Source organism: Hevea brasiliensis, chromosome 1 (genome assembly GCF_030052815.1).
Source record: "Hevea brasiliensis isolate MT/VB/25A 57/8 chromosome 1, ASM3005281v1, whole genome shotgun sequence".
NCBI classification, from domain to species: domain Eukaryota; kingdom Viridiplantae; phylum Streptophyta; class Magnoliopsida; order Malpighiales; family Euphorbiaceae; genus Hevea; species Hevea brasiliensis.
In genome coordinates, this window is record NC_079493.1 from 110,049,922 (window position 1) to 110,071,736 (window position 21,815).

A 21,815-nucleotide genomic window follows, 5' to 3' on the forward strand; every position below is an offset into this window, starting at 1 on the left:
GGCATTAATCCAGGCTTGGTGGTAATCCCAGTAAGTGAAAGTTTGGTTGGCAGGAAGGCTTTTTCCATATCTGGCTTGGAATTTTTTGGGAAGTGAAAGGTTTTGTCCCCAATCCATTGGGTGGATAACTTTAATGATGGTGCAAGTTAAGTAATTGGAGAGGGAGAGTTTTCTGGGAAGTGTTTTATTTTAATTGAGCTAGTTTCAGTCAAAATACTTTGATAATAATCTGGATCTTTACATTGTTCTCAAGGTTTGTAATTCCAAGAGCCGAAGAACTTTACTACACACAAACTTGGGTTAGAATCATAAAAACCATCTTTAATAGTTAAAATGTTTTGGAAAGATTATTTGATTAACCATTGCAGAGAGGGATCAGAATTTTGTGAAAATTTTTGAGAAACAACTGGTTCCTCATGCTTTAAAGTTAAATTCATTGGATAAACAAGCTTTGGAGTTAAATCAGTTTGAGAAGCAGTTTGTTGAGTTAAAACAGTTTGGGAAACAGTTTGAGAAAGAGGTTTTGGTTTATGTAAAACAATCTCTTTCTCTGTATTTTTTAAGCAAATATCAGAGATAGCATATTTATGTGGCCCTTCAGGAAGGAACTCTTTCAGAACCTGACAAAGCTCAGGATGGTTAATAAGATTTGCTAACCATTCCTATAGCTGGCTTTCTTGTGATTTTTGAAGTTTCTCTGGCCTTTAGATGCTTGTGAAGTGGAAGTATTTTGTGGTTGATCTATCTCTTTTTGGAATAAGGAATTCCAAGAAACGATAGGGTTTTGAGGAGTGGCTTTTGGTTAAGTTAAAGCAAGACCTTGGGATTGGCTTGAAGGCTTTTGTTTAGATGAGGAAGTTGACTTTGCTCTTGATTCTTTTTTCTCCTTTAGTGAATCTCTGTGGTTTTCTAGGAATCATGATGATGGGTCTGCAAGAATTCACGAGTCAATAAGTCAGGGACAGAATTCATATCTCCTTTAATATATTCAATATCAAAATAAAAAATACTCAAAATAGCTTGCCATCTAGTAAAAATTTATTTTGAAGCAATATTTTGAACACATTTTTTCAAAATTTCTTTTGCAGATTTGCAATATATTCTCAAAAGGAATTTTCGATTGAGTAAATCACTGTGAAAATTTTGAATACATATAACTATAGACAAAATTTTCTTTTTAACAATGGAATAATCTTTTTGGGTATTATCCCAATGTCCAGAAATATACTGAACTATAACATCTTTATCTTTTTTCTTTTGTTTTAATATTCCTCCATATCCGACTTTAGAAGCATTAGTTTTGACAATTTTGAAAGCATTAGGGTCAGCTAAGTGTAAGCAAGAAATTTCTCTAATTTGGGCTTTGATTTTCTGAACAACAAGGGTATGTTCTTACATCTAAGGCTTTGGATTTTTCTTGAGTCTGTCATGAAGAGGTTGGAGGATTCTATTAAGATTTGGGTAGAAATCTAGAACATAGTTTAGACATCTTAGAAATCTCTAAAGCTGGGTTTTCTCAAGAATTTTATCAGGAAATTTGTCAACAAAAGCAAGAGACCTTTATATAGGAAAGATGGTGCCATTCGAAATATAGTGTCCTAAAAACCTAATTTTGGTCTGGAAAAGACTCATCTTAGATTAGAGACAATTATACCATTTCTTTTAGTAACAAGCAAAAAAGTGTTTAGATGCTTGAAATGTTGTTCAACAGATGATAAAAAAATGAAGACATCATCAATATAAACAATGCAGAAAGCAGAATATGAATTAAAGTTATCATTCATAATTCCTTGGAATTCAAATGGAGCATTTTTCAAACCAAATGGCATAACTTTCCATTCAAATTGGCCAAAAGGAATAGTGAAAACAGTTTTGTAACAATCTTTCAGAGCTATTTGAATTTGATAAAAATTAGATTTCATATCAAATTTTGAAAACATATTTGCAGCAAAAAGTTTTTGAAGAAGATCTTTTTTATTTGGAATAGGGTACATAATCCATTTTAAAGCTTGATTAAGAGGCTTGTAATTAATAATCAATCGAGGAACACCTCTTTCAATTTTAGAAGATTTATTAATATAAAAAGCAGCACAACTCTAGGGGGGACCTGGAAGGAGAGATTAAACCTTGTGAAAGCAAATCAACAATTTCTTTTCGACAGTGAAGTTTAAGATCTTTATTCATTTGAATATGGTGAGCTTTTATTGGAATTTGGGATTCATGAAAATCATTTTCATACGGGAGGTCAACAACATGTTGTTTTCTTTCCCAAAAAGCATTTGGAAGATCAGAACGAACAAAATTTTCAAGTTGGTTTTGGAGAAGAGAAATCTTTTTCTGGAGATCAGAGCTTTGGAGCTGGTGTTCTAATCTATGAAAAGAAACATCCTTTTTTAGATCTTGAAGATCTCTTTCTTTTTATAAAATTAAGCAGTTCAATTGGTTTTCATAAACAAAATAGGCTTTAATAATATTTAAATTGCGAGTTTGAGGCTTTTTAACAAAAGGGAAAATAATTCTTTTTCCTTTAATCTTTGCAGAAATATGATCATAATTCACAGAATATGCAGTAATTAGATTAATAAATTGAGTGCCAAGTATAACAGTATGATGTATGTTATGCACAAGTAAAAATGAAGTTTTGATATGCAAACCATTGTTAGAAACGTATGCATCAGTTTTAAATCAATCGTTAGATAAGAGTTATTTGCAGCTTTAAGCCTCTCTTTGGTGGCCTCTTGAAAATTTTTTGGAATTATTCATTCCTTGATACAATTGAGGTCAGCACCTGTATAAAAAAGAACAATAGTGTCCAATTTAAAATCATCAGAAATTTTCAAAGTGATTTTGATCAAATACTTTTGAGAAGTGACTTGTTTTAAAACAAAGAGAAAATTTTCTGGAATATTTTGAAGATTGAAAAGTTGAGGTGTTTCAGTTTCAGGCTCAGGTTCATCTTTTTCTTCTTCAGAAAATTTCTTAAGAAAAAGTTGGATGACAGCTAAGTCTTCTGTTTGCTTGGCTTGGAGTTGTTTAAGTTCAGTTTTGATGGTTTTAATCTCAGCTTGGAGCTCTTGGATGATTGAAGTAGGGGCTTTGACTTTATTTGTTTTGGCTTTTTGGAGAATGGCCGTGAGTGTTAGTAGTATGCCCTATAGCATATCATCTAGTATGTATCTTGTACATGTTTTATTAATTAAAAGGCATTTTCACTTTTCTGTTTACATAATATATTTATGTGTAATAAAAAATGTCCATTGATATTTTGTTAGAAATTCTATTCTTAAGTTATTAAGAATATGAGTGACAGTATTTATAGCACAAAGTATCATAAATTGGTTCACAATCGAGGATACTTGACACAGGACATGACTTATCCAGAAATATTATATTCATGTTTGTTCCCAGTGTATTTATATGAGATATAAATAAGATGGAATGGTGAGCCTCATGCCATATAACAAACATGATAAGCACTTATGCATGATAAGTAGGCCGAACCAGTGACATTTATAACAAGCACATGGAGTTTACTCTTGTCAATGTATTGTTATAAATCATATAAATGCATATAATCTTTAGACCTGATATAGCACAGTTATCTTGTATATAGGTGGTTTGAGTTTGATACTGCTTTCATACTTGTACTGTGTATGGGTATATGAGCATGTGTTGGCTCATACTAGTTATATATGGAGGTAGGTGTTGATCGAGATGGAATCTGTTACCCTAAGTAAATAGGGATAAAATCCTATGTTCATTTAATTGTTCTTGATGTTTCAAGCTCCTGGCTAGGACAGATAGATTTAATCAGAAAAGAGTTTCTGATGAGAAAATCTTTTAATAAAAAACTAGAATTAAAAGATAACATAATATTCAAAGTAAATGGGGTTTGACATAAACCATGACTCTAGCTCGATTTGGGATTTTGTAACAGAGAGATTCTAGTGCATGGTAACATATGATTGTAAGTTCATTTAAGGTAAACCTTATTACTGATTGGGTGGCTATGGCATGCTATGCTAGGTGTTAATCATAGTCTATGAGCTGCATAAAATAATTTAGATAAATCATTTATGGTAAGAAAGAGTTCTGATGATATTAAGAGTTGATATCATATCTCATTGCCAATTAGTGATGAGCCTAGTGAGTCACACACATATACAAGTAGTTACCAAGTTAAATGTGATTTAATTAATTAGTTAAAGAGTTTAATTAATTAATTAAATAGGTTTGGTTTGCAATTAGATTATAAAGTCCCTAGTATGGCTTGAAACCAAATCTAAGTTATTGGATGTATAGTATAAGTTAAATTAATATTTAAAGTGTTTAAATATGAGAAATTAATTAATAGAGATTAATTAATTAATTTATATTTGATATAAATTGATTAGAAGAAGAGAAATAATTATTTTGGGTTGAGAACTCAAAATTAAGAAACAAGGGTATTTTGATCATTTCACAGGGTGACATGTGGCACCATGAGATGGTGACACATGGCACTACACATAAGCTTGCCAATTATCTTTTAATCATGTAAGATGATCAAAGTCAAGATTAAATATAAGTTTGACACTTGGCACAATGTGATTGGGTCAATTAAACTAAGAGCCAATCAGAATGTGACATGTGGCAAGGGTTTTAAGTTGTGACCTAGCTATATAATGTGTTGTTATGAAAGAGTAAAATTATAAGCTGCTATTTTCTTTTGTGCCGCCACCCAAAAAGAGCCTTTCCCCTCTCTTCTTCTTCATCTCTCATCAATTCAAAGAGAATGGCCAACATTCTCTTAAATTAAAAATACTAGAAATCGTTTATAGTGTCCTGTATGTATCTATAACATCTCTAAAGGTAAAACCTGATTTTCTAATTAATTGGAAAGGCTTGAGAAGCTGTTCAAGGAGTTGCCATTGGTGATCTTGGTGTGGACAAGCTAGAGGGACAACATCTAGTATCCTAGGCGCATCCCAAAGGTGCCAAACACAACAGCAATGCATCAAAAGGTTAGTGCACTTATTTTTTATCTAATCTAGGATTCTAATGAATTAATCTGTTAATTCTAAAATCTTAAATGGCAAATGTAGATCTAAAATATATTAAAAGTGTTTTAATATGCTATTTATCATTGAAATCAAATAGGTAAATAATGAATCTTGCATGATGCATGAGACCCTAGAAGAAAAATTTTGAATTTAATGATCTAAACTTATGCTTTTCATGCTTTCGCTCCTTCAATTGGTATCAGAGTTACTATATTTGCCATTTAGATTGTTGATCATATGATTTAATTGTGTGATTTGATCATGAGATGATTGATTCATTGCTGGTTGCAAAGCAAAGGTGGCGGCTTGATGAAGAACACCATGGCGCACATGGTTTGATGCATTCAACCATGCGCATGGCTGTTTGGGCTTGTTTATGGGCTTGGTTTCAAGGCCCATAATTAGGCCCATGACTAATTAAAGTGTTTAGTTAGGAGTTTTAATCACACAATTAAATTTTGATTCAAATATGAATTTTTAAATTTGTTTGAATGTGATTCAAATCTGAATTTTTAAATTTATTTGAATCATATTCAAATCTGGATTTTTAAGTTGAATATGAGATATTCAATTTAATTTAAGTGTGTATGTTTTATTTAATTATTAAATAGTGATATACATTATGGATGATCATGGATAATAAAAGACCAATGTGATTGGATTTATTTCTTTTATATTTCTTTGGGTTGTAAATTAATTAATTAATTTTAATTTATTTTGGGCAAGTATTATAAAGGTTGTAATATTTTTTGGGTTGTAATTTCATTTATTTAGTTCTTGTAAATTCGCCTTAATATGCCAAGAATTACTATGTAATTGGATTATAAGAAGATCAAGGAGGTCAAGAGCATTGGTGGGACCAGTGGGAGGAATTCAAGATCAAGTGTTGATTATGTACTCCTTTAGCAACTCTTGTAATATGAATGAATGAAATGTACCTAGGAATGCCCTGATTCAATTCTTGGTGGCTCAGAATTGAATCCCTTAAAAAGTCCATGATCATACCATATTTATTATCCATGAATGCATAAGATGTATGGGAATGTATGCAAGTATATGATATATGCATGCTAATTGGATAATGTGAAAGTGAGACCTTAATAGTAATTAGGACGACCACAAAATCTTCCAAATAAATGATTAAGTTAGAAATGGTATAATTAAAGTAATTATAATATGAGCCCTCCATTGAGGTAATTATTTTAAGAAATTTTAAATACTTGCATATGATGTAATTAATTTAAGAGATTTTCTTAAGAATAATTGTTAAGCATGAGATGTTGTAAATATATAAATGATTTGGTGGCCAATATTGAATGTACCTGAGGACATTAAAATTATTTGCATATTTACTGGCTCAATGGGATCAACTTAACTAATGCAAGATAAGTCAATAATGGATGTACCTTAGATTTTGAGCATTAGGGGCTAGGTAAAGGATTGAACCTCACATGAGATGTAATGGGCAAGGAGTTGCTCACTTATAGTTTATTGTAATTCCAATAATGGATGTACCTGAGGACGATCAATAGGATTATAAGAATTCAATCACCCATTAGAAATCCATCCAACTAGGATTTCCGTTTTCTATTTTGGAAGTGTAGGATTCGCTAAGTTAGTGGGATGACCAATTTGATTAAAAGACCATAATCATTTTGGTTAAATACATGATACATTTACTAATTAATCTGGTTATTTTCTGCAGTTAATTTTCTAATAATAATGAGCACACCACAACCACCACCATCCAATATCCTTGCAAGCATACTTGATCGCAATAGGTTGAGAGGACTTAATCTCTCTGATTGGCTAAAAAATTTGAAACTTGTCCTGAACCTTGAACATATAGTATATGTTATAGACTTAAATGTTCCTGGTGCCTTACCTCCAGAGGCCACTCAAGAGGAACATGATACTTTGGACAAGTGGAAGGAGCATGATATGAGAGCCAAGTGTTATATGCTTGCTTCTATGAGTAATGAGTTACAGAAGCAGCATGAGAACATGCAGAGTGCGAGTGAGATCCTCCTTCACATACAAGAGTTGTATGGTGAGCACAGCAGGAATGCTAGGTATGAGATATCTAGACAGTTGTTCCACATGAGGATGTCTGAGGGACAGAATATTGGAGATAATGTCCACAAGATGATTCGGCTGATTGAGCAGCTGGAACATCTTGACTTTAACATGGATTTCCAACAGCAGACAGATTTGATCCTTCAGTCCCTTCCTGAGTCATTTGGGAATTTTGTGACAAATTTTCATATGACTAAGCAAGAATGCACCTTGGCTGGTTTACTCAACATGCTGGTTATTGCCCAAAAGAATATACCGGGCAATAAAGGAAAAGAGTAGCTTTGATTGCATCTTCTTCTGCTGAAAATTCCAACAAGAAGAAGGGCAATAAGAAAAAGAAACCTTAGATTCCTGGTCCTTCTAAGAAAATAGCTAAATAGAAAAGGAAGACTAAAACTGATGGAGGCAAAGAAAAATATTTCCACTGCTAGCAGGATGGGCACTGGAAAAGGAACTGCCCAGAGTATAGCAATCTAAATGAATGCAATGCCATGGTGAAAATCAACTCAAGTTCAAAATATATTTGGCACTTAAGGTTAGGTCATGTTGCAGAAGATAGGATTGCAAAACTGGAGAAAATAGAGATTTTATCTTCATTGGGCTCTGAGCCTAATCCAACTTATGAATCCTGTCTTCAGGGCAAAATGACTAGATCACCCTTTGTTGGACAAGAACCAAGAGCTGAAAATATTTAGAAACTAATACATAATGATGTATGTGGTCCATTTAAAGAAATGGCTAGAGGCGATTTTCATTATTTTATTACCTTTACTGATGATAAATCAAAGGTTTGGGTATTTGTATTTAATGAAATACAAACATGAATCCTTTGAAAAGTTTAAAGAATTTAAATCTAAAGTAGAAAAATCAAACAAGAAAAATTATTAAATCTCTTCGATCAAATCGTGGAGGTAAATACTTGAGTACTGAATTTGACGAATACTTGAAAGAGCATGGCATTATTTTCTAGCTGACTTTTCCAGGAACACCACAGCTAAATGGTGTATATGGAAGGAGAAATCGTACCCTATTGGATATGGTACGTAGTATGATGAGCTATACTGATTTGCCAATCTCTTTTTGGGGATTTGCATTAGAATCAGCTTTGCATATTCTGAATAGGATTCCATCAAAATCAGTATCTTCCACACCTTATGAGATATGGCATGGAAGAAAACCAAGTCTTAAGCATGTTAAGATTTGGGGTTGTCCAGCTTATATCAAAAAGTTGAACACTGATAAATTACAAACTAGATCAGAAAAGGGTCGATTTGTTGGATATCCAAAAGATAGTTTTTGGATATTATTTTTATTTGCCTACATCATAAAAGGTTGTGGTAAGTAGAGATGCCACATTTCTTGAACAACAGTTTGTTCAAGAAGGAGGCAAAGGAAGGCAAATAGAGTTAGAATTGGAGAATTTTGACCAACCAACAAATCAGATGGATATAGATCCATCTAGTCAATCTACACCTATTAATGAAACATCTACAGTTTTTCCTCGTAGATCAACCAGGGTATCTCACCCACCAGTGAGACATAGTTTTCTTCATGAAGAAGAATAAGAGATGTCTACTTATGAAGAAGTAGATTATGGAGATGATCCACTTACCTATGAAGAAGCTATATCAGATATAGACTCTTCAAAATAGATAGATGCTATAAAATCCGAGATTTATTCCATGTATAAGAATCAAGTTTGGGATCTTGTTGACCCACCTGAAGGTATTGTACCTATAGGGAACAAATGGATTTTCAAGAAGAAAATTGGTTCTGATGGAAAGATAGAGACCTATAAAGCAAGGCTAGTAGTGAAAGGGTTTCGCCAAAGGTAAGAAATTGACTATGAGGAGACTTTCTTGCCTGTTGCCATGCTTAAATCAATTAGGATTCTATTAGCAATAGCTGCATACTATGATTATGAGATTTGGTAGATAGATGTCAAAACAGCTTTTCTCAATGGATACATTAAAGAAAACATTTTCATGAAACAACCTAGGGGTTTTGAATCCCAAGATGGTTCCAAAGTGCACAAGCTAAAGCGATCCAGTTATGGGTTAAAACAAGCTTCAAGGAGATAGAACATCCGTTTTGATAAAACCATTAAGTCATTTGGTTTTATCAAAAATAACGATGAGCCATGTGTATATAAGAAGGTTAGTGATAGTGCTATCACTTTCCTTGTTTTATATGTGGATAATATTCTGTTGATAGGTAATGACACAGGTATGTTGACAACTGTAAATGTATGGTTGTCAAATATATTCTCCATGAAAGACTTAGGGAAGGCAACCTATATTATTGGGATTCGCATTTATAGAGATAGAGCAAAAAGAATAATTAGTTTATCCCAAAGTCTATACTTGGAAAAGGTGTTAAAGAGGTTTAACATGCTTGATTTAAAGAGAGGATTGTTACCAGTGAGACATGGTATCCACATTTCTAAAGAGATGTCTTCAAAAACACCTGAAGAAAGAGATAAAATATCCAGGATTCCATATGCTTCGGCTATTGAAAGTTTGATGTATGCAATGTTGTGTACTAGGCCAGATATCGCATATGCTGTTAGTTTGACTAGCAGGTATCAATCCAATCCAGGTTTGGAACACTGGATAGCTGTCAAGAATATCCTTAAGTACTTGAGAAGAACTAAGGATTTATTCTTGATATATGGAGGTGGTGATTTGCAATTGGATGTTATACTGATTATGATTTCCAATCAGATATCGATGATAGAAAGTCTACCTCTGGGTTTATGTTCATTTTTAATGGAAGTGCAATCAGTTAGAAGAGTTCCAAACAGAGTACGACTACTGATTCCACTACAGAGGCCGAGTATATTGTTGTATCGGATGCTGCAAAAGAGGCTGTTTGGATATAACAAACCACGGTCCCCCCAGAAATCCAAACACATAGAAACATGCTACCACATTATCAGAGAGATAGTTGGCAAGGCCATGTAGCCATGCAGAAAATAGCATCAGCTGAAAATCCAGCTGATTCATTCACTAAGCCTTTGTCACAGGCACAGTTAAACCGACATCTTGAGAAGATGGGTCTAAGATATTGTAATGAATGACTCTAGTGCTAGTGGGAAATTGTTAGTAGTATGCCCTAGAGCATATCATTTAGTATGTATCTTGTACATATTTTATTAATTAAAATGCATTTTCACTTTTCTATTTACATAATAGATTTATGTGTAATAGAAAAGGTTCATTGATATTTTGTTAGAAATTCTATTCTTAAGTTGTTAAGAATATGAGTGACAATATTTCTAGCACAAAGTATCATAAATTGGTTCACAATCGAGAATACTTCACACAGGACATGACTTATCCAGAAAAATTGTATTCATGTTTGATCCCAATGTATTTATATGAGATATAAATAAGATAGAATGGTGAGTCTCATGCCATATAACAAACATGATAGGCACTTATGCATGATAAGTAGGCCAAATCAGTGACATTTATGACAAGCACATGGAGTTTACTCTTGTCAATATATTGTCATAAATCATATCAGTGCATATAATCTTTAGACCTGAGATAGCACAGTTATCTTGTGTAACACCCCAAAAATTTTACATTTATGAGCATTTTTGGTATTTTAATTTTATTTAAATTTTAGGAATTTTTTTGAGATTTTTTCGGATTTTAAAAATCGGGTTCGATTTTTTGAAAATATAAACTTTGATGAATTTTAAAAATTAATTTAAAGACCACGTGGCAAAACTAAAAATATATTTGGAGTCTATGTATTTTTCTGAGTTTTCTGGAATTTTTTTCGGAATTTTTGGACCTCGTTTTCGGTCCCGAGGCAGAGCAAAAATTTAAAATTTTGTATTTCGAATCGAACCGACCGAATCGAACCGGACCGGATCGGACCGGTCGAATCGGACCGGCTCCCTTCTCTTTTTCTTCCTCTCGCGCGCGTCCCTTCCCCCTTCTCTCTTCCTCCCGTTTTCTCTCTCCTCCCGCCTCGCCGGCCACCACCTCCCCACCACCCCGATCGGCGCGCCACCCACCTCCCGGCCTAGCGGTCGCCCCAAGCATTAAAACCGCGCGCGAATTCCCTCCCTCGCGGCTGGCGCTTTCCCGGCCAAAATCCGGCCGATCCGGCCACCAATTGGATCGGGTCTTGTGTCTAAAATCATCTACTCGGCGAGAGCTTTCCATAGACACCAAGAACGCCGAAATCCATCGAGCGGTTTGTCCAATTTTTGCTCGGGAAGTTTTTAGCCCATTTCGACTTTTGGGCTAGATTTCTCGAAAACCGTGAATCCCACGAGAAAACCGAGGGTACCAGCACGCTCCACTCGTCGAGAGCTTCGCGGCGACATAAATTTCAAATTTTTCCGACACCATTTTTCGGTGGGTCCCACGGAACTTCGCAGTGTTTTTCTGAGCATTTAATGAGCTTAGAAAATTCTGAAAAATTTATGTACTAACCCCCGTGTTATGGGCTTCGTGTAGGTATCCTCGATTCGCGGAAATTCGACAGTTGACCGGGTCTGCGAAATTCCGGCCAGACAGACCCGTTACCGGAAAAGTCTCCGAATTGGACCGAGGTTTTGGCTAGCCCCCCATTGTCAGATGTCCCGAGCGCGTTCCCGAAGTCGGAATTGGCAAAGGTAAACCCGAACCTTACTTTTTCATAATTTTCTAGTGCTTAAATAGGATTAAAAATCCATAAAATATTCGTGGTAGCTTAGAAAATTATGATTCTTTTTGCAATAGCTTAGTAATATTGCTAAGGACTGCGGGGCAAAGTTTTAGAATTTTTAGAGCTTATTTGGGCAGTTTTTGCAAAAATGGTCAATTATAGGGACTAAATTGAAATTTTACATGTTGTGATGGATGATTGATTTAGTGGGCCCAGGAGGGGCTGTGTGATGTGATTGAGTTGTGGACATATGGATTGTGAATATAGAAGTGTGTTTTGAGCCCTTTTGCAGGTTGGGTAGGTCCTAGGTATAGGGGAGACTCTGCCGGATTTTCGGCACGACTTAGGACGTATTGGTCTTTTTCTTTGTTTGTATTGAGTCAAATTTATTAAATGATTGTAATAAAATTATCAGGTGAGCCGGGACAGCCTTCTTCCTCCGCCCAGCCGCCACAGTGATTGTCGTCAAGTCTGTGAGTAAAATATTAATTTTAATTGTAATTTCACTATTATTATATGTTCAAGCATGCCCATGCATCACTTATATGCATATATTTATGCAGTTAAACTCTAGGCACGATTTATGTTGCATTGATAACTGTTAAAGTGCCATAGATGTTGTTGTGGTAATTTGGAGCAGTGTGCGTGCGTTGGCGTGCGTGTGATGTGGTGTGGACTATGGATAGGACGGGTAGTCACGGCTTGAGTTCTTCGCTGGGACCCGATCCTTCGAGGGGTAGTCACGGCTTGAGTTCTTCGCTGGGACCCTCGATTTGGTTTATTAAGCGAAAGTCCGGCTTGAGTTCTTCGCTGGCACCAGGTTGGATTTAAGAGAGCTGTATAGGGGATCAGCTCCCATATATTATGATTGATGCTACAGGGTGCGTGAGTGCTCCAAATTACCTTTTTGATGTTACGATGTGAAAACGTTGTTGATGTTGCATTTCACTCTACAGGGTGCATTAGTTTTAGATAGTTATAGAGATTATGGTTAAAATTGATATTTTACTCTCTGAGTCGAACACTCACTCCTGTTCAATATTTTTCCAAGCCACAGGAGGATATTTTTAAGGTTAACCTGCTTCCTTTCCTCGTAGGTTGTTTATCAATGTTTGTGTAATTTTATTAACTCCTAGAATTTTCGCATGTGTTAAAAGTATTTATTTGATTTTGGTCTGTAATATTATTATCATGTTGGACCTGTAAACATATAATGATATGTATGTTTGATGGACTGGATGAGGGAGCTGAGCTCCCATATGTTTTTATGATGATATGAGTATTTGGAGGGTGAGTTGAGCTCCCCAATTGAGTATTTACTGTGTTTACAGGTCGGGTGAGTCAAAAACTCCCCGTTGGTAGGTCCATTTTATGGCCGGACTCTGTCCGATTGATTTCTTGATGTTGGGCCCAAATGGGTCTTAGAGTTGGGTTAGTGGATAGTTAGGCTTACTACGGGCCTCGGGGGCTTTAGGCTGGCCCAGGTCCTAGTGCCGGTCCGGGCCATAGCTTGGGTCGTGACAAATGTGGTATCAGAGCTTAGGCTCCAGATTCTTAGGGAAAAATTGTCTAAGTGTTGGGAAGAATTTACTAGGAGTCACATGCGGAAAAATAGGGTCCATATTCGTCTTGCATTGTCATCTTTGCTTTTAGTTTCTGCTTTATATATTGTGTGTAAACATGAGTCTATAGAGCTATGTAATGTGCAGTTTTGAATTTTGTGGGCTAATGCTGCTGAATTTCAGGGAAATGCGTAGAAGCAGGAGAGCTGCCACTGCACCAGAACCAGATGTGCCGGACGAGGTGTCGGCACAGGATGAGGCGCCTGCCCCGAGGAGGCGGGGTAGGAGGCCTAGAGCTGCTCAAGTAGAGGAGCAGCCACCCCCAGTACAGGATCAGTCCTTTATGACACAGGGTCCCATGGACCCCATGGCAGCTACTCTCGCTGGGTTGCAGAGAACCATCGATATGATGGCACAATATATGATCCACCCTCCACAGCAGCAGCAGTCCACCGCACCAAGAGGAGAACCTTACAAACAGATTATCAATTTTAAGAAGTTGGTGCCTGGTACTTATGATGTGTCAGACGATGCATATCGGTTTTTGGATTCCTGCAGACAGCGAATGTAATTACTGATTGGTCGATAGAAGACCGATAGAGTGTATGCAAAGATGTCATGGGGCCTATGCCTAGACAATGGATGAATGACTACGTGTTACCCCGGATGGAGGGTTTGACATGGGCTCAGTTTGTGGAACTTTTTATCAATCGGTTTGTGCCAGAAAGCTTCAGGGATCAAAAGCAGTGGGCCTTTGAGGCCTTAAGACAGAATGGCAGGTCTGTAGATGAGTATGCTACAGAATTTCTAGAACTGAGCAGGTATGCCCCTACAGTAGTAGCTACAGAAACTATGAAGGTGAAGAGATTCCTAAAGGGGCTGGACAGGAGGTATGCAAACCTGGCCATGATGTCTGATCAGTCATTTGATGTGGTAGTTGATCGAGCCAGACAGATAGAGATTAGCTATGCTGTGGATGACAGCGGAAGAGCAAAGAAAAATAGAGCAGAGGGTTCTTCAGGTGTTCCCCAAATGGGTACTCCGGACAGTGGTGGCCAGAGTAATTACAGAGGAAAAAGTAGGAACAAGAAGAGTGGTTTTAGACACAAACCTCGAGGATTCTGCACTGTGGTACGGATCCAAAGAAGGGTCACAGCTCAGGTACAGCAGCCTGGTCCAGTTCAGATCCTCCTTGGCACCTTGTGCACAGTGTGGAAGAGGACATTCAGGACCTTGTTTGATGGGATCAGGAGTATGCTTCAGGTGTGGCCAACCAGGTCACTTTGCTAGAGAATGCCCCGTGTTCAGCGAGCCACAGATGGGGTCACAGTGGTTCATGCAAATGTTCCTCGTCGATTGTATCCGGTGCTTCCAGATGGCAGCAGATCGATGGCCAACAGGGCCGAGGACAAGGGGGACGTGGATTTGGAGGCAGATCAGGAGGTAGAAGTCAGTATCAGGGTTCTGCCACTCAGGGTAGGGGTCAAGCTCGGGTTTTCACCCTGACCCACCAGGATGCTCAAGCTTCAAATGCAGTTGTGGCAGGTATTCTTCTGGTCTGTTCCTATGAGGCTCGTGTTTTGATAGATCCGGGTGCTACGCACTCATTTGTCTCCCCTGTGTTTGCCATGAGGTTGGGTAGAAACCCTACAACTTTAGAATGCCCTTTGTCGGTAGCTACCCCACTTAGTGACAACATAGATGTAGATATGGTTTTTCCGGGTAGCCCAGTGGTAGTGGATGGAAAGATCCTCCCAGCAGACTTGGTTCCTCTACCAGTAATGGATTTCGATGTAATCTTGGGGATGGATTGGTTGGCAACTCATTATGCCACTTTAGACTGCAGGAACAAAAAGGTGTATTTCCACATACCTGGTGTGGAAGAGTTTAGCTTTGATGGTGACAGGAGCGTGGCTCCATATAATTTGGTGTCAGCAATTAGTGCTAGAAAAATGTTGATGTGTGGATGTCAAGGGTATTTAGCATTGGTGAGAGATACCTCTATAGAAGGTGTCAGTATGGAAAATGTTCCTGTTGTCAGAGAATTTATGGATGTCTTCCCTGAAGAGCTTCCAGGGTTGCCACCAGAAAGGGGAATAGAGTTCTGCATTGATGTTGTGCAGGGTACAAACCCCATTTCAATACCGCCTTACAGGATGGCACCAGCAGAATTGAAAGAGCTGAAGGAGCAACTACAGGAGCTTTTGGACAAGGGTTTCATACGCCCGAGCACTTCACCCTGGGGCGCTCCTGTTCTATTTGTTAGAAAGAAGGATGGGTCATTGAGGTTGTGCATTGACTATAGACAATTTGAACGGTGTGACTGTGAAGAACAAGTATCCACTTCCTCGGATCGATGATCTGTTTGATCAGCTCCAAGGGGCTAGATTCTTTTCCAAAATAGACCTGTGATCAGGCTACCATCAGTTGAGAATCAGGAATGAGGACGTGTCCAAAACGACATTCAGGACGAGATATGGTCATTATGAGTTCTTAGTGATGTCTTTTGGACTCACTAATGCACCAGCAGCCTTCATGGACTTGATGAACAGGGTGTTCAAGCCATTTTTGGACCGTTTTGTCATCATATTCATAGATGACATTTTGGTATACTCTCAGACCGAGGAAGAACACGTGTGGCACTTGAGGATGGTGTTACAAACTTTGAGGGAGCACCAGCTATATGCCAAATTTTCGAAATGTGAATTTTGGCTAGAAAGCATCTCATTCTTGGGACACGTGGTTTCTAGTGACGGCATTCAAGTGGATCCCAAGAAAATTGAAGCTGTAACTGATTGGCTTAGGCCTACAACAGTCACTGAGGTGCGAAGTTTTCTGGGCTTAGCTGGCTACTACAGGCGTTTTGTGCAAGATTTTTCCAGGATAGCAGCTCCCTTAACTAAGTTAACTCGGAAGAATGTTCCATTCATTTGGACAGATGACTGTGAGAGGAGTTTCCAGAAGCTTAAGGAGTGTCTAACCACTGCCCCTGCGTTGACACTACCTATGAGTGGTAAAGGATACACCGTGTACTGTGACACTTCCAGAGTTGGCCTAGGGTGTGTTTTGATGCAGAATGGAAAAGTAGTGGCTTATGCTTCAAGGCAGCTGAAGAGGCATGAGCAGAACTACACCACCCATGATTTAGAAATGGCGGCTGTAATCTTTGCACTAAAAATCTGGAGACACTACCTGTATGGTGAAGTGTGCGAGATATACACCGATCACAAGAGTTTGAAGTACATCTTCCAACAGAGGGACTTAAACTTGAGACAGAGGAGATGGATGGAGCTTCTGAAAGACTATGATTGCACCATCCAGTACCACCCTGGGAAGGCCAATGTAGTGGCAGATGCTTTGAGCAGAAAATCTTCTGGTAGTTTGGCGCACATTTTAGCAGAGAAGAGACCGTTGATTCAGGAGGTACATGAGTTGATGGATCAAGGTTTAATCCTAGATCTTTCAAATGAGGGGGTATTGTTGGCTCATTTTTCAGTGAGGCCAGACTTGAGAGACAGAGTTAGAGTTTCCCAGCACAGAGACCAACAACTGATGAGAATCATAGAAAGAGTACAGCAAGGTGAAGCTGGTGAGTTTGGATTTGCCAATGATGGCGCCCTAGTGCAAGGTTCTAGGATATGTGTGGCCGATGTGGACAATCTCAAAGATGAAATCATGCGAGAGGCACACTATACACTGTACAGTGTCCACCCAGGCTCCACTAAAATGTACCATGATGTGAAAGATAGCTACTGGTGGAATGGCATGAAGAGAGACATAGCAGACTTTTGTGTCCAAGTGCTTGACTTGTCAGAAGGTGAAGTTTGAACACCAGAGACCGTCAGGGAAGCTGCAAGAGCTCCCTATCCCAGAATGGAAGTGGGAAATGATCACTATGGATTTTGTGACTGGGTTGCCTCGTACCACACGAGGATATGATTCGATTTGGGTAATTGTAGACCGCTTGACCAAATCAGCTCACTTCTTACCTGTGAAGACTATATATTCTGTGGCACAGTACGCCCGGCTCTACATTCGAGAAATAGTCAGATTGCATGGAGTTTCAGCTTCCATAATATCCGATGAGGGCCTGATTCACTTCTCGGTTTTGGAGAAAGTTGCAGGAGGCACTTGGCACACAGTTGAACTTCAGTACGGCTTTCCACCCTCAAACAGACGGACAGTCCGAAAGGACAATCCAAACACTGGAAGACATGCTTCGCATAAGTGTCTTGGATTTTAGAGGTCAATGGGATAAGCAGCTAGCTTTGGTGGAGTTTGCCTACAACAACAAGCATTACCACTCCAAAGATAGGGATGGCACCCTATGAGGCATTATATGGAAGAAAGTGTAGGTCTCTCCGTGTTGGACAGAAATGGGGAAGCGAAGGTGCATGATGTAGACCTAGTGCAAGACACTTGCAGGTAGTTCCTTTAATCGTGAACGATCAAAACACTTTCGAAGCGTAAGAGTTATACAGACCCCAGACGGAGGGATGTGGAGTTTGCAGTGGGCGGCTATGTATTCCTGAAGGTTTCTCCAATGAAGGGAGTCATGAGATTTGGAAAGAAGGGCAAGTTGGCACCTCGGTATATTGGACCTTTTGAGGTTACTGATAGAGTTGGAGCAGTTGCCTACCGGTTGGAGCTACCACCCAACCTCTCTCACGTTCATCCCGTGTTTCATATCTCCATGCTCAGGAAATACATTCCCGATCCTTCTCATGTACTGCAGCCGGATGTGATAGAGCTAAAAGAGAACTTGACATTTGAGGAGCAGCCTGTAGCCATAGTGGACTACCAAGTGAGACAGCTGAGATCCAAACAGATCCCTATGGCTAAGGTTTTGTGGAGGAGTCAGTCAGTGGAAGAGTGCACCTGGGAGTCAGAACGGGACATGCGTAGCAAGTACCCTTATTTGTTCAATATATAATCATGTGCGTTATTCTGCCTTGCGTAAAATTCGAGGACGAATTTTCTGTAAGGGGGGAAGAATGCAACACCCCAAAAATTTTACATTTATGAGCATTTTTGGTATTTTAATTTTATTTAAATTTTAGGAATTTTTTTGAGATTTTTTCGCATTTTAAAAATTGGGTTCGATTTTCCGAAAATATAAACTTTGATGAATTTTAAAAATTAATTTAAAGACCACGTGGCAAAACTAAAAATATATTTGGAGTCTATGTATTTTTCTGAGTTTTCTGGAATTTTTTTCGGAATTTTTGGACCTCGTTTTCGGTCCCGAGGCAGAGTAAAAATTCAAAATTTTGTATTTCAAATCGAACCGACCGAATCGAACCGGACCGGATCGGATCGGTCGAATCGGACCGGCTCCCTTCCCTTTTTCTTCCTCCCGCGCGCGTCCCTTCCCCCTTCTCTCTTCCTCCCGTTTTCCCTCTCCTCGCCTCGCCGGCCACCACTCCTCCACCCCACCGTAGGCCATTGTCACCACCTCCCCAGCCAGTGGCCGCTCTAAACGGCCGGAATCACGCGAATTCCCCCCCTCGAGCGCGCGGCGTTTCGGCTTCCCTGGCCAAAATCCAGCCGATCCGGCCATCAATTGGACCGGGTCTTGTGTCTAAAATCATCTACTCGGCGAGAGCTTTCCATAGACACCAAGAACGCCGAAATCCATCGAGCGGTTTGTCCAATTTTTGCTCGGGAAATTTTTAGCCCATTTCGACTTTTGGGCTAGATTTCTCGAAAACCGTGAATCCCACGAGAAAACCGAGGGTACCAGCACGCTCCACTCGTCGAGAGCTTCGCGGCGACATAAATTTCAAATTTTTCCGACACTGTTTTTCGGTGGGTCCCATGGAACTTCGCAGTGTTTTTCCGAGCATTTAATGAGCTTAGAAAATTCTGAAAAATTTATGTACTAACCCCCGTGTTATGGGCTTCGTGTAGGTATCCTCGATTCGCGAAAATTCGACTGATTCAAGATGCGAAATTCGGCGAACACTGTTCTGGAAAAGTCTCCGAATTGGACCGAGGTTTTGGCTAGCCCCCAATTGTCAGACGTCCCGAGCGCGTTCCCGAAGTCGGAATTGGCAAAGGTAAACCCGAACCTTGCTTTTTCATAATTTTCTAGTGCTTAAATAGGATTAAAAATCCATAAAATATTCGTGGTAGCTTAGAAAATTATGATTCTTTTTGCAATAGCTTAGTAATATTGCTAAGGACCGCGGGGCAAAGTTTTAGAATTTTTAGAGCTTATTTGGGCAGTTTTTGCAAAAATGGTCAATTATAGGGACTAAATTGAAATTTTACATGTTGTGATGGATGATTGATTTGGTGGGCCCAGGAGGGGCTCTGTGATGTGATTGAGTTGTGGACATATGGATTGTGAATATAGAAGTGTGTTTTGAGCCCTTTTGCAGGTTGGGTAGGTCCTAGGTATAGGGGAGACTCTGCCGGATTTTCGGCACGACTTAGGACGTATTGGTCTTTTTCTTTGTTTGTATTGAGTCAAATTTATTAAATGATTGTAATAAAATTGTCAGGTGAGCCGGGACAGCCTTCTTCCTCCGCCCAGCCGCCACAGTGATTGTCGTCAAGTCTGTGAGTAAAATATTAATTTTAATTTTAATTTCACTATTATTATATGTTCAAGCATGCCCATGCATCACTTATATGTATATATTTATGTAGTTAAACTCTAGGCACGATTTATGTTGCATTGATAACTGTTAAAGTGCCGTGGATGTTGTTGTGGTAATTTGGAGCAGTGTGCGTGCGTTGGCGTGCGTGTGATGTGGTGTGGACTATGGATAGGACGGGTAGTCACGGCTTGAGTTCTTCGCTGGGACCCGATCCTTCGAGGGGTAGTCACGGCTTGAGTTCTTCGCTGGGACCCTCGATTTGGTTTATTAAGCGAAAGTCCGGCTTGAGTTCTTCGCTGGCACCAGGTTGGATTTAAGAGAGCTGTATAGGGGATCAGCTCCCATATATTATGATTGATGCTACAGGGTGCGTGAGTGCTCCAAATTACCTTTTTTATGTTACAATGTTAAAATGTTGTTGATGTTGCATTTCACTCTACAGGGTGCATTAGTTTTAGATAGTTATAGAGATTATGGTTAAAATTGATAGTTTACTCTCTGAGTCGAACGCTCACTCCTGTTCAATATTTTTCCAGGCCACAGGAGGATATTTTTGAGGTTAACCTGCTTCCTTTCCTCGCAGGTTGTTTATCAATGTTTGTGTAATTTTATTAACTCCTAGAATTTCCGCATGTGTTAAAAGTATTTATTTGATTTTGGTCTGTAATATTATTATCATGTTAGACTTGTAAACATATAATGATATGTATGTTTGATGGACTGGATGAGGGAGCTGAGCTCCCATATGTTTTTATGATGATATGAGTATGTGGAGGGTGAGCTGAGCTCCCCAATTGAGTATTTACTGTGTTTACAGGTCGGATGAGTCAAAAACTCCCCGTTGGTAGGTCCATTTTATGGCCGGACTCTGTCCGGTTGATTTCTTAATGTTGGGCCCAAATGGGCCTTAGAGTTGGGTTAGTGAATAGTTAGGCTTACTACGGGCCTCGGGGGCTTTAGGCTGGCCCAGGTCCTAGTGCCGGTCCGGGCCATAGCTTGGGTCGTGACATCTTGTATATAGGTGGTTTGAGTTTGATACTGCTTTTATACTTGTACTGTGTATGGGTATATGGGCATGTGTTGGCTCCTACTAGTTATATATGGAGGTAGATGTTGATTAAGATGGTATCTGTTACCATAAGTAAATAGGGATAAAATCCTATGTTCATTTAATTGTTCTTGATATTTCAAGTTATTGGCCATGACAAATAGATTTAATCAAAAAATAGTTGATAATGAGAAAATCTTTTTAATCAAGAACTGAAGTTAAAAGAGAACATAATATTCATAGCAAATGGGGTTTGACATAAACCATGACTCCAGCTCGATTTGGGATTATGTAACAGAGAGATTCTAGTGCATGGTAACATATGATTGTAGATTCATTTAAGGTAAATCTTATTACTGATTGGGTGACTATGGCATGCTATGCTAGGTGTTAACTATAGTCTATGAGCTGCATAAAATGATTTAGAGAAATCATTTATGGTAAGAAAGAGTTCTGATGATATTAAGAGTTGATATTATATCTCATTGCCAATTAGTGATGAGCCCAACACATACACAAGTAATCACCAAGTTAAATGTGATTTAATTAATTAGTTAAAGAGTTTAATTGATTAATTAAATAGGTTTGGTTTACAATTAGATTGCAAAGTCCCTAGCATGGCTTGAAATCAAATCTAAGTTATTGGATGTATAGTATAAGTTAAATTTATATTAAAGTGTTTAAATATGAATTTAATTATGAAAAATTAATTAATAGAGATTAATTAATTAATTTATATTTGATATAAATTGATTAGAAGAAGATAAATAATTATTTTGGGTTGAGAACTCAAAATTAAGACACAGGGGCATTT

The 21,815-nt window shown here is 38.4% G+C and overlaps 1 long non-coding RNA gene across 1 annotated transcript in view; it reads left to right on the top strand.

Moving 5' to 3' along the window:
- The window catches only part of LOC131179909 (uncharacterized), a 64,539-nt gene extending 51,849 nt beyond the window's left edge, over window positions 1–12,690 (top strand). The window contains exon 3 of the long non-coding RNA XR_009148862.1: window positions 12,202–12,690. This is a non-coding gene — a long non-coding RNA (uncharacterized LOC131179909). The remainder of the gene's footprint in view (window positions 1–12,201) is intronic.
- The last annotated feature ends 9,125 nt before the right edge of the window (window positions 12,691–21,815 follow it).